Raw genomic sequence first — 22,014 nt, 5'->3', positions numbered from 1 at the left:
GTAGTAAGGCGTTTTTAGGCCGAAAAAAACGACATAGTATAGTAAGGCGTTTTTTAGCCCGAAAAAAACGACATAGTATAGTAAGGCGTTTTTAAGCCGAAAAAAACGACATAGTGTAGTAAGGCGTTTTTAGGCCGAAAAAAACGACATAGTATAGTAAGGCGTTTTTAGCCCAAAAAAAAACGACATAGTATAGTAAGGCGTTTTTTAGCCCGAAAAAACGACATAGTATAGTAAGGCGTTTTTTAGCCCGAAAAAACGACATGGTGTAGTAAGGCGTTTTTAGGCCGAAAAAAACGACATAGTATAGTAAGGCGTTTTTAAGCCGAAAAAAAGACATAGTATAGTAAGGCGTTTTTAAGCCGAAAAAAAGACATAGTATAGTAAGGCGTTTTTAAGCCGAAAAAAACGACATAGTGTAGTAAGGCGTTTTTAGGCCGAAAAAAACGACATAGTATAGTAAGGCGTTTTTAGCCCAAAAAAAACGACATAGTATAGTAAGGCGTTTTTTAGCCCGAAAAAACGACAGTATAGTAAGGCGTTTTTAGGCCGGAAAAAACGACAGTATAGTAAGGCGTTTTTAGGCCGGAAAAAACGACATAGTAAGTAAGGCGTTTTTAGGCGGAAAAAAACGACACAGTATAGTAAGGCATTTTTAAGCCGAAAAAAACGACATAGTGTAGTAAGGCGTTTTTAAGCCAAAAAAAACGACATAGAATAAGTAAGGCGTTTTTAGCCAAAAAATCGGTTTCCTGCAAACCCTCCAAAGTGCATGTCAAATATGCCTGTCGTGCAGACCAGATCACAGTCGCTGGTGGTGTAGTGGAATAGACGCCGGCGTTCCGTCCAGGCAACTCCAGTTCAAACCCAGCTCAGTGATGTAAGAAAAACAACAGCAAACAGTTACCTTTTCCTGCAAACCCTGCAAAGTGCATGTCAAATATGCCTATCGTGCAAAACAACTCACAGTCACTGGTGGTGTAGAGGTATGCACGCTGGCTGTCCGTCCAGGCAGCGCCGGTTCAAACCCCTGCCAGTGGGCTAAAAATGCCTTACTATACATGGTCGCTTTTTTCGGCTAAAAAAAAAAAAAAAAACTCCAAAGTGCATGTCAAATATGCCTGTCGTGCAGACCAGATCACAGTCGCTGGTGGTGTAGTGGAATAGACGCCGGCGTTCCGTCCAGGCAACTCCAGTTCAAACCCAGCTCAGTGATGTAAGAAAAACAACAGCAAACAGTTACCTTTTCCTGCAAACGCTGCAAAGTGCATGACAAATATGCCTATCGTGCAAAGCAAATCACAGTCACTAGTGGTGTAGTGGAATAGACGCCGGCGTTCCGTCCAGGCAACTCCAGTTCAAACCCAGCTCAGTGACGTGAGCAAAACAACAGCAAACAGTTACTTTTTTGTGCAAACCCTCCAAAGTGCATGTCAAATATGCCTATCGTGCAAAACAACTCACAGTCACTGGTGGTGTAGAGGTATGCACGCTGGCTGTCCGTCCAGGCAGCGCCGGTTCAAACCCCTGCCAGTGGGCTAAAAATGCCTTACTACACATGGTCGCTTTTTTCGGCTAAAAAAAAAAAAAAACTTCAAATATGCCTGTCGTGCAGACCAGATCACAGTCGCTGGTGGTGTAGTGGAATAGACGCCGGCGTTCCGTCCAGGCAACTCCAGTTCAAACCCAGCTCAGTGACGTAAGAAAAACAACAGCAAACAGTTACTTTTTCGTGCAAACCCTCCAAAGTGCATGTCAAATATTTCAATCGTGCAAAGCAACTCACAATCAATCACTCGTGGTGTAGAGGTATGCACGCTGGCTTTCCGTCCAGGCAGCGCGGGTTCAAACCCCGTCCAGTGGTCTCAAAACGCCTAACTATCTCCCCCTGTCCCTCCCTTGTTTCTTTCTGACTTTCGGGTTGAGTGAACGCTGGCGCGTTTTGGCTGCCGCTTCTCAACCCGTATTGTTTTGTGTTTTTTGTTATTGTAAAGTGTCCTTGGGTGTCTTGAAAGGCGCTTATAAATAAAATCTATTATTATATTATTATTATACATGGTCGTTTTTCTCGGCTAAAAAGGCCTTCCTATACATGGTCATTTTTTTCGGGCTAAAAAACGCCTTACTATACTATGTCGTTTTTTTCGGGCTAAAAACGCCTTACTATACTATGTCGTTTTTTTCGGGCTAAAAAACGCCTTACTATACTATGTCATTTTTTTGGGGGGAACACGCCTTACTATACTATGTCGTTTTTTTCGGGCTGAAAAACGCCTTACTATACTATGTCGTTTTTTTCGGGCTAAAAACGCCTTACTATATGTCGTTTTTTTCGGGCTAAAAAACGCCTTACTATACTATGTCGTTTTTTTCGCGCTAAAAACGCCTTACTATACTGTCGTTTTTTTCGGGCGAAAAACGCCTTACTATACTATGTCGTTTTTTTCGGGCTAAAACGCCTTACTATACTATGTCGTTTTTTTCGGGGAAAAACGCCTTACTATACTATGTCGTTTTTTTCGGGCTAAAACGCCTTACTATACTATGTCGTTTTTTTCGGGCGAAAAACGCCTTACTATATATACTATGCTGTTTTTTCAGGCTAAAAAACGCCTTACTATACTATGTCGTTTTTTTTGGGGAAACGCCTTACTATACTATGTCGTTTTTTTCGGGCTGAAAAACGCCTTACTATACTATGTCGTTTTTTTCGGGCTAAAAACGCCTTACTATACTATGTCGTTTTTTCGGGCTAAAAAACGCCTTACTATACTGTCGTTTTTTTTCGGGCGAAAAACGCCTTACTATACTATGTCGTTTTTTTCGGGCTAAAAAACGCCTTACTATACTATGTCGTTTTTTTCGGGGAAAACGCCTTACTATACTATGTCGTTTTTTTCGGGCTAAAAAACGCCTTACTATACTATGTCGTTTTTTTCGGGCTAAAAAACGCCTTACTATACTATGTCGTTTTTTTCGGGCTAAAAAACGCCTTACTATATTATGTCATTTTTTTCGGGCTAAAAAACGCCTTACTATACTATGTCGTTTTTTTCGGGCGAAAAACGCCTTACTATACTATGTCATTTTTTCGGGCGAAAAACGCCTTACTATACTATGTCGTTTTTTTCGGGCGAAAAACGCCTTACTATATATACTATGCTGTTTTTTCGGGCTAAAAAACGCCTTACTATACTATGTCGTTTTTTTCTGCCTAAAAACGCCTTACTATATAACTATGTCGTTTTTTTCGGCTTAAAAACGCCTTACTATAACATGTCGTTTTTCGGGCTAAAAAACGCCTTACTATACTATGTCGTTTTTTTCGGGCTAAAAACGCCTTACTATATACTATGTCGTTTTTTTTGGGGAAACACGCCTTACTATACTATGTCGTTTTTTTCGGGCTGAAAAACGCCTTACTATACTATGTCGTTTTTTTCTGCCTAAAAACGCCTTACTATATACTATGTCGTTTTTTTCGGCTTAAAAACGCCTTACTATAACATGTCGTTTTTCGGGCTAAAAAACGCCTTACTATACTATGTCGTTTTTTTCGGGCTAAAAACGCCTTACTATATACTATGTCGTTTTTTTCGGCTTAAAAACGCCTTACTATAACATGTCGTTTTTCGGGCTAAAAAACGCCTTACTATACTATGTCGTTTTTTTCGGGCTAAAAACGCCTTACTATATACTATGTCGTTTTTTTTGGGGAAACACGCCTTACTATACTATGTCGTTTTTTTCGGGCTGAAAAACGCCTTACTATACTATGTTGTTTTTTTCGGGCTAAAAACGCCTTACTATACTGTCGTTTTTTTCGGGCGAAAAACGCCTTACTATATATACTATGCTGTTTTTTCGGGCTAAAAAACGCCTTACTATACTATGTCGTTTTTTTCTGCCTAAAAACGCCTTACTATATACTATGTCGTTTTTTTCGGCTTAAAAACGCCTTACTATAACATGTCGTTCTTCGGGCTAAAAAACGCCTTACTATACTATGTTGTTTTTTTCGGGCTAAAAACGCCTTACTATACTATGTCGTTTTTTCGGGCTAAAAACGCCTTACTATACTATGTCATTTTTTTCGGGCTAAAAAACGCCTTACTATACTATGTCGTTTTTTTCGGGCTAAAAAACGCCTTACTATACTATGTCGTTTTTTTTGGGGAAACACGCCTTACTATACTATGTCGTTTTTCTCGGGCTGAAAAACGCCTTACTATACTATGTCGTTTTTTTCGGGCTAAAAACGCCTTACTATACTATGTCGTTTTTTCGGGCTAAAAAACGCCTTACTATACTGTCGTTTTTTTCGGGCTAAAAACGCCTTACTATACTATGTCGTTTTTTTCGGGCTAAAAACGCCTTACTATACTATGTCGTTTTTTCGGGCTAAAAACGCCTTACTATACTATGTCGTTTTTTTCGGCCTAAAAACGCCTTACTACACCATGTCGTTTTTTTCGGGGTAAAAACGCCTTACTATACTATGTCGTTTTTTCGGGCTAAAAACGCCTTACTATACTATGTCGTTTTTTTCGGGCTAAAAACGCCTTACTATACTATGTCGTTTTTCCGGGCTAAAAACGCCTTACTATACTATGTCGTTTTTTTCGGGCTAAAAACGCCTTACTATACTATGTCGTTTTTTCGGGCTAAAAACGCCTTACTATACTGTCGTTTTTTTCGGGCTAAAAACGCCTTACTATACTATGTCGTTTTTTTCGGGCTAAAAAACGCCTTACTATACTATGTCGTTTTTTTCGGGCTAAAAAACGCCTTACTATACTATGTCGTTTTTTTTGGGGAAACACGCCTTACTATACTATGTCATTTTTTTCGGGCTGAAAAACGCCTTACTATACTATGTCGTTTTTTTCGGGCTAAAAACGCCTTACTATACTATGTCGTTTTTTCGGGCTAAAAACGCCTTACTATACTATGTCGTTTTTTTCGGGCTAAAAACGCCTTACTATACTATGTTGTGTTTTTCGGGCTAAAAACGCCTTACTATACTATGTGGTTTTTTTCGGGCGAAAAAACGCCTTACTATACTATGTCGTTTTTTTCGGGGAAAAACGCCTTACTATACTATGTCGTTTTTTCGGGCTTAAAAACGCCTTACTATACTATGTCATTTTTTTCGGGCTAAAAAACGCTTTACTATACTATGTCGTTTTTTTCGGGCGAAAAACGCCTTACTATACTATGTCGTTTTTTCGGGCTAAAAAACGCCTTACTATATATACTATGCTGTTTTTTTCGGGCTAAAAAAGCCTTACTATACATGGTCGTTTTTTTTTCGGGCTTAAAACGGCTTACTATATATACTATGTTCTTTTTTTTTGGGCTAAAAACGCCTTACTATACATGGTCGTTTTTTTCGGCTAAAAACAATTTACTATACATGGTGGGGGTTTTTTGGCGAAAAACACCTTACTATACATGGTGGGTTTTTTCGGCAAAAAACGCCTTACTATACATGGTCGTTTTTTTCGGCTAAAAACACTTTACTATACATGGTGGGGGTTTTTCGGCCAAAAACACCTTACTAAACATGGTCGTTTTTTTCGGCTAAAAACGCCTTACTATATACATGGTCGTTTTTTCGCTAAAAACGCCTGACTATACATGGTCGTTTTTTTGGGCTAAAAACGCCTTACAATACATGATCGTTTTTTTCGGCTAAAACGCCTTACAATACATGGTCGTTTTTTTCGGCTCTAAACGCCTTACTATACATGATCGTTTTTTTCAGCTAAAAATGCATTTCTATACATGGTCGGTTTTTTCAGCTTAAAACGTGTGACGATCTATACAGCCTCCTTCCTCCAACCCTGCCTACACCGTAGTCCACTGGCTTCAAAATCAAGGCCCGGGGCCTAATCCGGATCGCCGGGTGATTTTAATGTGGCCCGGGAAAGCAAATTATGTCAATTTACTAAAATCTATACAGAAATGTCATGTGTAATAAATAACATTGAGATTTTGCAATTTTGTTACCCTGTTTACACTCACTTGCCCACAAATTGAACAAACTATTGTTATTGACTTGACTGATTTCAAAACTAGTAATCTGTTGTGTATAAGAGATAATTTTGTGGTTTCACTTTCATAACGGCCCTCCCAGGGAAGACGTCACTTCAATTTGGCCCGCGACTAAAATGAGTTTGACGCCCCTGCCGTAGTTCCATATCCACCGAGCCTCCCGAGTTAACGCTCACTACTCTTCCCCCTCCTGTTTGCTCGACAGATTATACTCATCTGTGTTCCACTCGATTCCGCATTTGTGGAGCGGCTCCTTTTCTTCATCTCATCCACCTCCGTCTGAGCCCTGCAAAACACACACACACACACACACACAAATGGGAGTTGCACCGCATGCATATTCAAATTGCCAATTCTTTGGTTACCACCCAGAGGCAGACTTGTCACAGCCTTTGACTCGCCGTCCATTCGACAAAGAAGCCCTCTTGCGGGACAACAATGACTCCCCGTCTGTATTGAGTCGTGTTGACATGAGCAGTTAACCAGTGGGGGCGACAATCCCCCGTTGTGCCCCGTTTCAACTGCACCAATTTCTGACTTCCAGGATGGGCGAAAAATCAAGAGTAATTCCATAGCCAATCTGATTAGCGGTCGGGCGCTCTCATCCCACCATCCATTGAGCACTGCATTTGGAACACCTGAGCCAAGTGAGCCTCGCTGTGGAGTCGCTTGACTTTCTTTTACACCCCCCCCCCCCCCCCCAAGACCAATTGAGCTCATTTTTCCGTCGCAGAGAGACACAGTCTCCCGCTGTGGAAAAACTTCTAAGAGAGTGGCCACTTACACGGAGTAATGCATTTGATTTGCCGCGAGTTAGCGGAAATGCCTTGGTCACCTTCATTTTGCATCAAGAAGCCAATCACGGCCGCATTCTTGTTTACAGCATTGACGAGAAGCGGCGCGAGGAAAAATGAACTTGGCATCGAATCCAATCGTTGATTGAAGCGTCACTCATGCTTTTGTAAAGAAGCGAAAAGCATTCGTCCCACGGCGCTACTTTGGCCGCGCGTCATTAAGAAGCAAGTCGGCGGTGGGAGTCATGACAGCCGCAGGAAAGCGTCAAGAGCGAGAGCTCCCCTGCTGTCAGCTGATCAGCCAATATTGGATCGGGGTGGGGGGGGGGGGGGGATTACAATGTTCTTAATAGTTGAGACGCTCACTGAGCAGTCTCGCAAAAGAACTCCCCTTTTCCATTTCCGGCATACCAACACCTCGGGTCGTTACTTCAGTGTTGGCCTCTGACGCCATCCGAGCACAAAGGGACCAACAGTCTTGGCTGTATGTTCCAAGAAAAAGTCCAAATGAGGCTCAGAAAACTCCAATTTTTATTTACGTTACTGTTGTGTCTTGAAATGACGAGGCACACACACGCGTTTTCTATTATGTATTCGACCGTCGAGTTCCGCCATTAACCTCGTGGGGGAAGAGGCTTAGACATTGCAGGTAACATTTCACACATGCGTAGTAGATGGCAATACAAAGTACGGGAAGTCAATGCGTCCAAACAACATACAAATAACTATGATGGTTAATACACCACAGTTACAGTCCAAGAGAATAATAACTCGTGGTGGTAAACAGTGAGATTTTTTTTTCTGATAAATGTACAGTACAGTGCCACCCTCCCGATTATGTGCTCTTTGCATATTTATCACGTACAAAGGCTTCAGTTCATCAAACCAAGGTTAATATTACACAGACTACCCAAGAAAATCCAAAAAGCAGTTTCTAAATGCCAATTTAATTTATTAAGGCACCCCCCCCCCAAAAAAAACTACCAGTCGATTATTTATACGACGTCACAACACTACATATGCCTTGGTTCAATAAAGGGATAAACACTGGTAGATACGTATTCTTACCAGCAGATGGTGCTGCTGTTCTGTTTTTTTCCATTTAACCAACAGAACAGGATGATTTTTTTAACGAGCACTATCGAGCATTTTTGTTTTTCCCAAGACCTAAAACTAGATTTGCATGTTAGTCTTTTGCATATTTGTAATCATGAGTAGGCGAGCGCGTTTAAATTTCACGTATTTGAGACTCCTTTCAGGCCATACACCATCCAGATTTTAGAGAGGGGTGCGGGGGGTTCTGACTGACAAGGAAATCCATTCATCATTGCCGCTGCTTGAATGGAGCAGTCAGAACTTTTTCTTTCACCTTTTTTCCTCAAGGTGACCATGCTTTTTTCCCTATCCCCCCCCCCACCCCCACCCCCCTGTCGCTGGATAAAAGCGAGGGAGAAAAATGATTTGGACGATAGCTGCCAATTTTGTGAGAATTGTTGGCGAGCACACTTGAGCGGTCACATGCGTATCATTTCTCAGCCGAGGTTGTGAACGTCTGCGTGTGTCGCTGCAGAGGTCAGTGGATGCTGAAAGCAGATACATTTGTGGGGTTGGGGAGAAGGAGGAGGAGGGGGGGGGGGGGGTGATGGCCTGTCAAGAAGACGAGGGGGAGCCTTGCTAAGAGGCAGTGCTCCAAACAGGGAGATGGATGGTAAATGGCATGTTGAACAAAGGCGGGGTCAAGGGAAAAAAACTGAAAAAACTAAGACGCCAGGGGAAATGCACTTAATTGCTCCCTGTCGCAGTGTGAGATGAGAAAATGGATATAATTGTGTGTAAGAAGTGCAGAGCAAGAAATAGTCCAAAAGCACTCCGAGAGAATGAAGATATTCTTTAATATGGCCACATTCAATAATGTTAAAAATAATAATTACAGCACTTTGCACTTGCACTCGAAGGTAATCAAACCGGAGTTTCTACATATTATCAAGTTTTCTTCGATCAATCCTGACCAGTACAGCGCGAAAGCGAAAAGTCAAAATGCAACCAATCATGAAGTATGTCTTTTGTTCTTAAAAGGCCACCATACTCAGGGGCCGCGGGGACCTAGGTTGTATTACAAATAAGACAACAACACAGCAATAATTATATCTACATAATATATTTGGGGCATATTTTATAGAAGAAGCATTAATAACTTTTGGTATTTGAATGAAGAGTAAAACAGCTTGTTTAGCGAAAGTGCATGTTTTTTTTTAAGTCGATTTGAAACAGTTCCCCATTTACACTTGCGAGTACCACCCACCCAGAGTGTGACAAAAAATTTTTTTAAAACGCTCAGAAAGTAAGTAAAAGCATTGATTGGATTTTCATTTGTGGAGGCAGCACTTCATCACACGGTGGACAAATTCTGTGTGCGATTACACATGACGCACAAAAAAAAAAAGATTTTTACTTGGTTGTTTGATAAAAATAAAAAATTTAAAAAAACAACAACATAAAGCTGCCCTGGTGCTGAAATCGACTCCGAGGGACACGTACAGCATGAGAAGGATAAACCACCATCTTTACCAAAAACTGCTGCATGGTAAAAGATAAAGTGGATCTGGCGCAGAGAGGCTTTGGAAATATGAAAGAAGTAATCCTCCTGTAATCCTAAAAGATCCCAGCATGCAAAGAAATGCTAATCCCGTGTAATGATAGCTGATCCTTACAAAGGTCTGCTTTCTATCATGCGAAAGAACGGCGGCGGGAAAAAGGTGCGTCGCCGACGCAACCGTGCCGAGCGCACGCTGCGGGTCCTGGCGGCTAAAAAAGGTGTGAGCGCTTTCAACAAAAAGTGCAAAACATGACGGACGACAGATTTGATTCTTGATGGCTTCTGAATCCATTTCATTCTTTAACCACAGATTAACCTCGATACCACATAATTTGGGATTATACACTCAGCGACAAGTGCATATGGTGCGCTTTCCCCGGGGAAGAAAAAAAAAGCACCTTGCATGCATTCATTGAAAAATCTGACCATATATTATAAATTGCTTTCTGCCAACCTCGGATGCAAAATCTTGTCATTAAAAAAAAAAAAAAAAAAAGGGGGGGGGGGGATACATAAGTGTACATAAAGTTTTATGACACATCATCTACCGAGGGTGCGCCCTATCAAGGATGCATACTATTCAAAAAATGTCTTAGCGTTCAACATATCCTCAATGGTACATGAAGATGAAGAAATGAGTTAGGCAAGGGACTTTTTTTTTTTTTTCGATGCTATCGCAAAAGTCTCTTTGGTTGGGATAACGAGCTGCTAGGCACACTTCAAGAGCCCCCCCCCCTCCCCCGTCCAACGGCTTTCGGCGGTCCCGCATGACGCATCTGCACTAACGCAGGTAAATAATCGATGCTCAAAGCGCAACACAAAAGTTAATGAGCGCGTCAGGAGCCGAAGGTCGTCCTCGCCGGGGTCCCCTCCCGCCCCTTTCGGTTTGGTGAAGACACGGGCGAGGAGCAAGCGGGGATCCATCAATTCTCAACACGAAGCCTCCCGTGTAAATACAATTAATTGGCAATTTGATTCAACTTCAGAGATGAATTGAGAAGTCGGTTATTCATCCTTTTCATTCCGGTTAGATCGTCTCGCCTCTTCTCTCTTTCTCTCCGGACTACGTGAGGGAAGTCTATTCATAAAAAAGTCATAGACGCTAATTTACTAAGTCGCCGACCCATTTAATAGCTCGCAGATGTGAATTGTCTCATGTAGATAGTTGAGACAAAAGATTGCTTCATGTCGAGAGTAACCACCATTTTTTTTTTTTTTCATAGTTCATGAATAGATCCCTGCAGACCACACACAAAAGCAAAACCCACTTTGCGCATCGTCTATGAGGCCCCGGTTGCATTCTTGGCTTGCTACTTGGCTGTTGGGGGAGGAAATTTCAGACTCACTCGTTATATCCTTTCACTTTCTTCTTGAAGTTGGATATTACGGCCATCGGAGGGGAAGGAAAAAGGGGGAAGTTTCCAGCGTACTTGATCAACGCAGGTGGGCCCGGCAGAAACAGTCTGGGGTCACTTTTAATTGAAAGGAAAAGCTTCGGCGCGCTTGATGCGCTCACCTTTTAACGGCACGCGGGTAAGACAAAGACGGGAGAAGAGGAATAAAAAGACGACGTTTAGCTCGGCAGCGTTACCCGGATTTGCAGCGGGGGGGGGGGGGGGCTCCGAGATGGGGCATTTTTCACTTCCACGGGGAATACATTCACAGGGAGGGCGGGGGGGGGGGGGGACAGAATCTGTTTACCCAAGAGAGAAAGAACACATTTGTTTGAAAATCAAGGTGTGAAGAAAAATCCCAATAATGGCATGAAACGTGCTAACCCTGGAGAGCCCACGGGGTCAAATTTGGCCCCTATAAATTCTGCTACTCAAATGCTACCCTTTAAATCCCAAAGGGTCAAATTTGGCCCTAATCCTAAATTAGGATTAAAGCATTAAATATTTGGAAAAACATATATTTTGGTGTTCAGTGAACATATAGCAGTCATTTAATGTAAAATTCATCATTTTCCAAAGAAGAAAAGGGTTCTTGGGTTCTCCAGGGTTTTAATAATGCAGTCCAGACTCTCTGGACTCGAGATTTATGGACTTGATGTCATCATCCTCGCACAATGGCCGCCGACACGTTTTAATAGGGAGACGCATCTTCCAGGTAATTCCACATGTGAGCGTACAAGGCGGCTTGGCGGGAAAGAGAGAAAATAAACCGGATGGGAGTCAACACGGTCTGGGGAGAGACGAGATCTAGTCAAACGCCACCTGTTCGGTAAAACGATGAGTCAACAGCGCCAAGGGAAGGAGGGATCATGTCAAACGGGATGTTTACGCAACAAATGCCTTCGAGTGTTGTTACTGGAGCATATGTTGGATATATCAGGGCCTGTTTGGGGGCGGGGGGAAGGGGGGGGGGTGGTATTCTTTGTTCAGGTGTCACGTAGCCTGCTAAAAAAAAAAAACATCGGACGCTAATAACGTTTACGTCCTCAAAGGGCAAATCAAAACGGCGTCGTCTTGAGCGTCAGGCAGTGCGGAGGGCCTTCTTTGCAATGATTGTTTCTCTGTTTTCCTGAAAAGGCTTCTCCGAAGCTTGCTTTGCTCCACCGACACAAAATTTGGAAGGAAAATCGAGACTTTTTTTTTTTTCCCAAGCTAGCGTGACCTGAAGTTAACCTGTGCTCCGCCTTTATCGGCCAATTAGGAGCCGCGATGCTCACATTAGAAATGATCAAACTATCTTGAATGAACGACCTTCATCGAGTTCATTCTCTTGAAAAGTCGACGGGAAGCCGCACGTGGTGGGGCACCAAAGCGACCCGTTTGTTTGATACCGTTGCGTACGGTTCAACAGTTGACGCGTACCGGAGCAACGCTGCTTTTAGCTTTTGATGGATGACGCTGCGTTTGCTAATAAAGAGCGACATGCCTCTTCGCTGTGTCCCCTAATTACAGGTTTGGAATTGAAAGAGGTAAATAATGATCATATGATTCATCAACTTTGCGTTTTTGAGGTGGAGAGCGCCCCCGAGTCATCATCTCTCATTAGGTAATGAATAGTGATTGCTATGAAATGACTTCAGACCACTCGGCTGCCTGCCTATTAGCGTGCTAATCAACAGCGTACGACTGCCGGGCTGCGGCGGATTCCCCTTGAAACAAATCACCCCGCCCCCCCCCCCCCCCCCCCCCCCCCGCCGTCCCTGCACCGAAAAGACAATTCCTCATTTGCATAACGAGGGCCAAAGGAGGGCAATGTTTGCTCATCGTCAGAATGCATTTATGCTCGGCACCGTTAAGGTGTTGCGTGTCGCTTCAATCACACTTGCTCTTCTCTGGAACATATACATATATACACACACACACACACACACACACACAGTTCATCTACAGCCTATGTTGTCCAAAGGACTTTACAAGCCTTTTGGAGAACCATATCGGAGTGTAGCAAGACCGTATGCCTCCGACGCGCTAACTCAGCTGTGTCAACCGACGGAAAAGTTTTCCTTTTCAGTTTAAAATAACTTAGCTTGAACCTTTAGGATCCCTCGCCATACACTGGCCAACGGCAGAATATAGGATGTTTTTTATTTTTTATTTATTTTTACCCTGACTTTTGGTAACATTCGCAATCTATCCGTGCTGTCTCGTAACAGCTAGCTAGCATGAAGCTCACCTGGGAGCGTTTGTCTCTGGGTGAACTAAAAACCTTTCTAACAGTTTCCAGCTTTTATATACATACAGTACATACGTACACATTAATTTCCCAATTTTTTTGGACTGTGCTAGATTTTTTAGGAAAGCGGTACAAGTCATAATTTTAGTTTTAAGAGTTTTTGGGCCATGAAAAAAAAGTACTTTAATTTTAATGGACAATCAGCTTCTACGGCTGCTCCCGCAGAGTGCGCAAAATGTAGGTTCCACTGTCTATGCGGTATAGTGCAAACGATAATAGCCCGACACGAGTTATTTTCTGCCAATACAAACTTGGAAACATCATTTTGGTTCATGTTGATATGACCACAATCTGATTCCCAAGCACTAATGTACCGTGAGATATCATTAGGGCTGCCACGGGAAATCCAATCAAATATAGAACATATCATTTTTTTTCCCGCAAAAAATAACGTACCTTTTTCCACTCGTCCATTACAGCGAGTTTTGTCGCAACAGTTAGGGAGCCCGCTTATGGATTGTGTTTCAGTTTTGGGTGAAGGTGAAGGCGAGGGCTGGGTTTCAGATTGTCATTATTGGGACACACTCAATGAAATAAGAATTAAAAAAAAAAAAAAAAAAAAAAGAGTTAAAAACCAAAACAAATGACCACTGCAAAACCACCCAATCCCGACAAGGAATGAGTGTGAGATTCGCGCCGTCCAATTTCCATCATAATTTATGGAGCACGAAAGCAACTGCAAGGATTGCACAAGACTGTGGGTCATTTTATTCATTTACATTTGTTATCATTTTGTGTGTGTGGTTTTTAGAGTTCTTGAACAGCTGGCTGGGAATACTAAATAAGGATCCTTTCGAAAACAGCGAATCATTGTGAACGCGGTTTGAATGTTAAAAAAATTCAACATCTGTCTTGCAAGAAGGATTGTTTATTGCCAATCATTCTCGCTCGAGTTCACCTCAAGTCCAACATCGGTTGCAAATCATGCAGACGGAAGGGTGTTTTGACCTAGCGAGGACTCCGCGTTAAACACTATTATTTTGTCAAGAGGAGCATAAATCGAGTACTCTTATCCATCTGTCGCAAAACTCAAGCCGCTAAACAGGATTGGGGTGGGGGTGGGGGGGGGGTGATAAGGTCAAAACCAGAATGTCAGACATGTTTACCCACTGGAGACGCGGAGATTGGCCGTTATGTTATGTATTTATTTGGAGAGCGACAGGCGTTTGCGCGCCTGCACTCGGCAAATCAGTTGGAGCCCAAATACGCTCGAGGGAATCATTCAGGCGCGAGACGCGTAGCGCGGTCAAATTCAAGAAGCAAGCGAGGCTTGTGCGCGCACTTAGGCCGCAATCGTATCTGAATGTTGAAGATGAAAGCAGCGAGGGCACGGCCGATGCGCGCGACGTATTAATGAGCTTTAACAAAGAAATCGGTTGGGTGGACATGTATAGAATTAAAGCTATATTTCAACACGGGTTCAAAAGGAGTCTCTCTCTCTCTCTCTCTCTCCGCCACAAGCGCAGCCGCCTCCGCTTCTCCGCCGTCTCATCTCACCAGCGGCCACTTTGGGCAATCCGAGTGACTCTTCAACAAGTGGGTGACGTTCAAGTGGAAAGAACGCTTCGGTAAAAGCGAGCTTGTCATTGGTCTTTAAATTTTTTTTAAATTTTTGCCACAATTGTCCGAGGAGGGAGACCTTTGACATACAGCGGCAATCCAAACGATCATTTGAAGATTTCTGTTCAAGCTCGACTGGACCGAGTGCGTTTTTCTTACCCCCCACCAGCATAGGGGGAGGGGGGGGAGCTCACGAGATCGGCTTGTTAAAACGGTTCGGCGATTGAAAACTAGAACGACTTTTGCCGCAGCCGTGACCGACGCGTAATGGGCTCTGTTTTGATGAGCACATCTAACGACTAGGACGACATCGCGAGCAGACATTGCGCTCGATTGCATTACAACGCAAAACATGAACGGAACTTCGAGTGGCCTGACCTGTGAGCGGATGCGCAGCCAATTAGTGGCGACCACTCAACAGCATGCCTGCATATAACTGCACACTGAAAAACAAAGAAAACTCGAGACAACTTTAGTACGACTAGTCACTCTTTGCCGTACTCACCGATACAGGTACTACTTTTGAGATATGAAATTTGATTTCCTCAGATGATGGAAATTTGTGAACAAAGCCTTTCTTTCTGACACAGATTTGCCAACGTGTCAAACTTCACACTAGGCTTGAATTGCCCCCCCCATTGCCTAAAGTATCAATGCCTGGTATTGGTACTCGTAAGGAAAATCATGTTGCTCCTGCTGGCTTTACTTCTTACTATTTTATCTATTCGACGACATCACTGAAGACATTTTTGAAAATGACGATACTGGAAAATAGCCCACTGAAAATGTCATTTAGCTGCTTCCACATTTTCATTCATGAGGTTGACTTCTGGTTTTTACACATCAAATTCAAAGGTGCCCGATTCCTATCAAGTCCCACTAACTTGAACTGGAAGTTCAGCGTCCTTTAAGATCCACTCGGAAGGCTGCTGAAGGAGAGCGAAGGCGCGGTAAGAGATATTGGACAAGGTGCTTGAATGACGGCGCTGTCTCGTGGCGCGCTGATAACCTTTCGGCTTATTAGCCCAATTAGAGTACACAGCTGGAGGAGAAAATTAATCCTCCGCCGGGCCATTTTGTTTGCTTATTTACAGACGCGCGTGATTTGGAATGAGGGTAAACAGAGCCCTGATGATGGAGCTTTGTCTCTGCTTAAATGGCTGCCATTGTTTGAAGCAGACGAGCGCCGCCGCCATTTTACCGCCACGCCTGCTTTGCGGGTCTCATAAACGATATCCCGAATGCGTATTAAGACAATTGGGAGTGTGTTTATATGATCACATAAACGATCGTTGAAAGTACACTTGTGTGTTGTCAAGGGCTTGCGCACTACGTTGCCACAAGATGGCGCCAAAAGCCGCGGCTAATCGGAAAACAGCAGAGCTTTAGCATCAATTCTGTGATGGATAAAATAAGTTTGCAACATTTTGACAGTGAAAGCAGATCAATGACGACATATTCATTCATCTATCCATTTTCTGATCCGTTTCTCCTCATGAGGGTCGTGGGCGGGCGGGAGGCTATCCCAGCTGTCTTAAGGCACATAAGTGCAACCCGAACTGGTTGGACTCATTACTTCACCTGTCCGAATACAAGAATGTTGTCTGTTGTGTTCATTTACTTTTCCTTTGGTAAACAGTGATCAACATTTTTGCCTATTTTCTGACATACAGTACACACCAAAGCAATAACTGAATGGTAGTAAATTAGCATTTTCTGTAATCTCTTGAATAAAGGGATGGAATTAAAAAATAATAATAATAATCCGGTTCACTGATTGGTGGCTAAAATAATGGACAGACTAATTACAATCATCGTCAGCCCTACCGCAGTCATTCGCGACAAAAAGCTGACAAGAGAATGTCGTCAAGCTACCAGGAAGGGCAACAAAACAGGATGTGGAACCCTACCAAAATAAAACGGGTAAGCTGACACACTTGCTGGACATCACTGGAGTCCTTTCAATTTTGAATTTGAAACATATCCCTGCCAGAATAAGTCTCACAAAAATCCAAAGAAAGTAGCAAAAAAAATAAAGTAAAAGACAGTTTAAACGTATTTTACAGGCATGCATTGACAGCTAGCTGATGCAGACATCACCATTGGACTCCGATAAACTTTTTACATTTGGGTCAAACTCCAAGCCACTTTTGCGACGTTCAAACTTCAAGGGAACGCAAAGAATGCCTTTTGAAGGAATGTTGTTGCTCGAGTAACAGATGGATTTTTATTTTATTTATTTATTTTTTGTCTTTTGCGATGAAGCGGCCGTCGCATTGGAAAGCGAGGAAACGCGCACGTCAGCCAAGAGTCTAAAGAGGCACTTTCCTTCAGCCGTAATGTGGTTTTCCTCTCCACTATTGTAATTTCCCTCCCGGGGGGGGGGGGGACAAGGTTGTTCCGCACGAGCTGGTTCTCTAATAACCAAGCCAAGGCTCCTAGTCAAAAACCCATTAAGGTCAAGTCATGCATAGTTGATTGAACATCTTGTCTGTTGGTCTGCTAAGGAGACTCTAAGAATATCACATTAATCAGAGGCAAAAAAAAAAATGTTGATGGAGCTGCAGATGTTCTTGGTGGGATATTTTTTGGGGGATGGGGGAGTGGGGGGTGGTCTCATTAGTACACATAAGCTTTGTTCATTAAGAGCTTGGGTGTAAAAATGAACACATTCCAATTCTTGGTTGTGTACAATTCAAGTGAAAAAGGAAGAAACCTGGTGGGATGAGTGGGTTGAGGGTTTAAATCTGTTTTTCGTGTGTTTTGTAAAATAGTGTTAAGCGTCACGTTGAGTGTAAAATTGGTGTTTTTTGTCATTTCCCGTAAAAGTAGGAGTAGCGTGTGCGTCTGAAATATCTGCCGTCATTTTGTACGTACGAGGAGTCATGTGCGTTCATCCGTTTGCCGACCACGTTGTTCGTTTTCACGGTTGACGAGCGGAATTTGGGAGTACGCTGGTTTACTAGCGTTATAATTTGAAAATATAGCAACGCATGGAAAAACGGTGAAAACCGTGGGGGGGGGGGGCGCAGGGGTTGAATATCATCCGCAAAACTTTCACTCAAGATATATTTGGAGCTACATTTAGGCCGCTCAGATCGGAGCAGGAGTTGCGAACATTCCGACATATGATGACTCAAATTCCATATCAGACTTTCCCCAGTTAATCAAGCAAAGGGACTCGGCCCATTCCGAGTGCCGGCTTGAGGTCACCTCGAAGATTTGCGGTGGGATTGAAGTCTGCTCCCCGTCTGGGCCATTCCGACACAAACGTATTCTTTTGTTCATTTCGGGGTCACCGTCATGCTGAAAGGTGAAAGTTGTCTCCAGCTCGCAGCTACAAGGTGTTTGGAACTGAAATCCACATTTTGCGCCGGCCTTGCCTTCAGCCCGCTATGCACAAAGCAAATGCAAGGCGCAACTCCCGACGTGATCAGGCCATGCAGTTAATATTATTATTATTATTATTATTTTTCAATCAAGTCGCCGTTGTTCTCTTTGCTCGGACGGCGCACTCGGATATGGTGGCTCTTTTTGACCGCGCGTCGATGTGAGCGTGTGGCGGTGGCTCACCTAGCCAATGAGGCAACCAAGCGTGAAATCATCTCTGCTCAGCTCTGAAGGGCCCGACATAGATTTTTAATGAGGAGGCCATATCCTCCCCCCCCGCCCCCTTTATGTGCCAAATATAGTCACCGACTCCATTCTTTTTCATCCATTTTCCACAATAAGGAAGAGACCGGGTCTAATGAGATGTGCGAGTTAACGACGGAGGCAGCCCTTTGCATTTCTAACTTTGGCCATGAACAAAAAGCGCTCCGCTTTTATGTCGGATTTGTCGGCAGCATATGCAAGTCGCTGCTGTTTGATCGTCGTTCATTAAACACAAACGGAGCGCCGTCGCTGGCGGTGCGCTTAAGGCGTTCATGACACAGAAGCGCAGTCATGACAGGGCATCACGTGTTGCTCACAAAATGAGCAACAGAATACCTGTAGTTGTTTTTGGTTTGGGTTTTTTTGGGGGTGGGGGGGGGGGGGCAACGTCAGTCAAAGTTGCGCTGCGTTTTCGCCACAGAATAAGTGAGCACAATGCGGACTGGTTGCATTCTCAGGACAAAATGCCACCTTTAAGGTCAAGGCGTTGCAATTTTCTAAAGGATGATGTCACACATTTTTTTTACGAGCACTTATGACGACACTACCATTGTTTCGGGGGGCGGGGGGGGGGGGGGGGTGGCGAGCACAATAATGCCAAAAGGATTACTTTCATCCAAATAGTGCAACCGAGGAGACTGTCGTGCTTTCAGGTGATTGCTTTGTTGCAACTTTCAATATGACAACGCGGGTTATCTGATGCAAACAAAATCCCTCTTTGGAGGCAATTATTATTTCCCCCCCCCCACCCCCTCACGCTGTGAACTGTGCGCACAAATTCAGTTCTGCTTTCCTGGAAGCTCCCTTAAATCAGAAAGAGATGAAACGCATCATCGGTGTGAAATAAAAGCAAAATGGACTTGATAGCATCGGCGCTATTATTTCTGTGAATAATATCGCTAGCGGGAACGGTGGCGCGAGCAAAGAGAAAGTGCTCATTTAAAAAGTGTGCGCAGAGGGGAGACTATACATGCAAGTAAATGTCATCGGGAGTCGCGCGGCAGTTACCGATTGGGTGGGGAAGACTCTCGGCGCAAGTCGGAGAACGCAACGCCAAAAGGGGGAAACCAATCAAATTAATCACTCGCTTTTCAATTCTATAGGGAACCCTTCATGAATAGAGGAAGCGGGGGGGGGCGGGGTCAAATATCCAGGCCATTGTACTTTTTTTTTTTCTGGGCTGCAATTGAGATGTCAAAGATGCAGGACGGTGTTGTAAGTCTTTGGGCAGCGGAGGCAATAAGACAAGTGCATTTCTTTCCCTACTTTGTCCTTTTTTTTTTTGCACCCGAGTTTACAAGGACCACACCTAAACAAACAACAACTAGAAAAAAAAGAATGTTTTCCTGCAGAAATGACCAAAACAATTAGCTTTTTAAAGGGCGGGATTATTGTCTTTAAAAGGCCCGTTGATTCCTCGAAGCACCCACTGCTCGATATGAGGGGAAACGGCGAGTTCGCAAGCCGGCAGACAGATTTTAGGCGGCGGGTGATTCATCACAAAGGCTCAGGCAGGTCTTCGGCGGTTTGAGACACAAAGCCTGACGTTTGTATCACCGAGTGGAGTGTCAAAGCGATTTGTCACGGCTCTTTTGCCGTCGCCGTCGCCACGATAAACGACGGCGGCGAAAGCCTCTGGCACTTCATCAAATGATTTGTTCCTTCGGCTCAAGTTTGGTTTCTTGCTCTTTCTCTCTCTCACACACACACACGAATCCAGCATATTTTGCGTGCGCAATATTGCAAAAGGAGAAGAGGTCCGTATTAACACAGCAGCTGTCTAATTTCAATATGTTAATGGTTAACATTGGCATTCAGTGTCGAGGTATTCTTTCCCGCCATCTCCGTGGTGTTTATCAGTATTCCTCCGATTCTCATTTCTGAAAATGAATTCCCTTTGTTGATATCCACATGGGAAATCAAAGGACACTTTTTTTTTCCTTCGATTGAATACATTGCTTTGCCCCCGGTGCGTTTTCTGCAGTCGTTCGAATGTAGACGCGCCTTCACACACGTGCGATACGGCTGTACGGGGGGGGGGTCGAACTTGTAATTTAAAGTTGTAAAGGTTTTCAATGATATTAACAAACAAACAAGATGTGCATGGCTGGGCCGGTTGCACACGACGCGTTTGACGCCCTTTAAAAATGAGTTTTGTATGATTTCGGACGTGGCGGGCGGCTCGCCAACTGTCCGGCGGCAACGGAAATTTAACTGCTCGACGGCGTGCACGACGGAGCATTTAGCACGTAATGAGCCACATCTTTTGCCCTCGAGAGAGCAAGCAGCGCGCGGCCATAAACGGAGTGAGTATTAGGTGCCAATGTTCATGTGAGTGCGAACACGAAACCCTAATGAATGAATGTGCGTGCTGAATGAAAGAAGACATCTGAAATTATTTAGAACAACTCTTCGCGATGGAATGTAACGTTAAGAAAAATATGGGAGGGGGGGCGGGGGTGAAGTTCACAGGTATGAGAATCAATTTTTTTCCAAGAAAAAAAAAAAAAGAGTTGGTATGAAACGCCGTCAGATTAGTATGAATTGGTCATATCTAATCAGAAGAAATGTTTGGGATTTTTTTGTATTGATTAGTACCCCTTAGATTATAACAAGTATCTGTAATTTCAAAAAGCTTCTTGATATTTTGGCAAAGGAGATTATCATGTGCTTTATACATTAATTGGGCGATTTTCGAAGTCAACCGGGTCATAGAATTTCATTGTGTTTGATTTGATGAATCGTGGATTTGTGGGTTCTATATATTTAGACCTATTGATTATTCCGATTTCTGAAATGCTACTTTGCTAGCAACAAAAGTGAATACAAGCCGAACTGAAACTGTCCAAGTTGTGCCAAAGTGTCAATAACATGCCATCGAAATGTTTTTTGGGGGGTGGGGGGTGGGGGGAGGGGCACCGTGCATTTATAAAATATCCTTGCATAACTGTTAGCTAGAGTCATTGCAATAAGAGGAAAGTCAAAATAGTATCATCAATGCCGTCCTATTTCACAGGTGGCTTTTGATCGCTTGCTATTATTGTAAAATGAATGTCCGTTAAGGGCCACGCCGGACGACCCCTTACTCAAAATGTCAACGCCACCGAGTCAAAACCTCGGCGTGACCTCAAGTGGTTGACTTAATGAGCTATTTGGGCTCAGGGCCCCGCCCCTCCCCGCCCCCCCACTCCTTCCTCCGGCGGCGGAGCGATTATGCTAAGTCGCGCATGTGACATTAACTCACATTCTGTCAGCGGTCACGTACCGAGCGGAACCTTGCTGGGGTTCGGCACTCACTCCGAAGAAAATATCTCGCGACCTCGGGTACAGTTTTTTATTTATTTATTTTTTTTTTAACAGTACGTTGGAGTGATATGAAAAACAGTGTAGTCAAAAATGAATCTTAATGCAACGTTGACACACAGGCCGCATGGATAGCAAGAATTTAACAATCTCAGGTTCATCGCTTTACTTGACTGCAATCGACGAACACTTTTGAGAAAAGTTCACCCAAGCAACTTGCCCCGAATCTCATCAGTGTAGCGGCGCCAGCGGCTGTTCTCGCTACGCTGAAAGTGAGCAACAAGTCACGCATAGGCGCGCATTCCGCGGACCGGCGGCCAGCCTCATCAATATTCACACTTATTGTTTGCAAACTCGCGTCGG

General features: G+C 43.6%; 1 protein-coding gene across 1 annotated transcript in view; it reads right to left on the bottom strand.

Annotated features, from left to right (window-relative positions):
• Positions 1-4,613: 4,613 nt before the first annotated feature.
• khdrbs3 (KH domain containing, RNA binding, signal transduction associated 3) overlaps positions 4,614-22,014 on the bottom strand; it is a 96,370-nt gene continuing 78,969 nt past the window's right edge. The window contains exon 12 of the transcript XR_015103631.1: positions 4,614-6,343. The gene's annotated coding sequence lies outside the window, so the exon portion shown is untranslated. The remainder of the gene's footprint in view (positions 6,344-22,014) is intronic.

Source organism: Hippocampus guttulatus, chromosome 18, assembly GCF_054856545.1.
Source record: "Hippocampus guttulatus isolate MCC_2025c chromosome 18, RoL_Hgut_1.0, whole genome shotgun sequence".
In the NCBI taxonomy this organism is placed as follows: Eukaryota; Metazoa; Chordata; class Actinopteri; order Syngnathiformes; family Syngnathidae; genus Hippocampus; species Hippocampus guttulatus.
The sequence above is the reverse complement of the archived record's forward strand: the minus strand, read 5'-3'. Positions and strand labels throughout refer to the sequence as shown.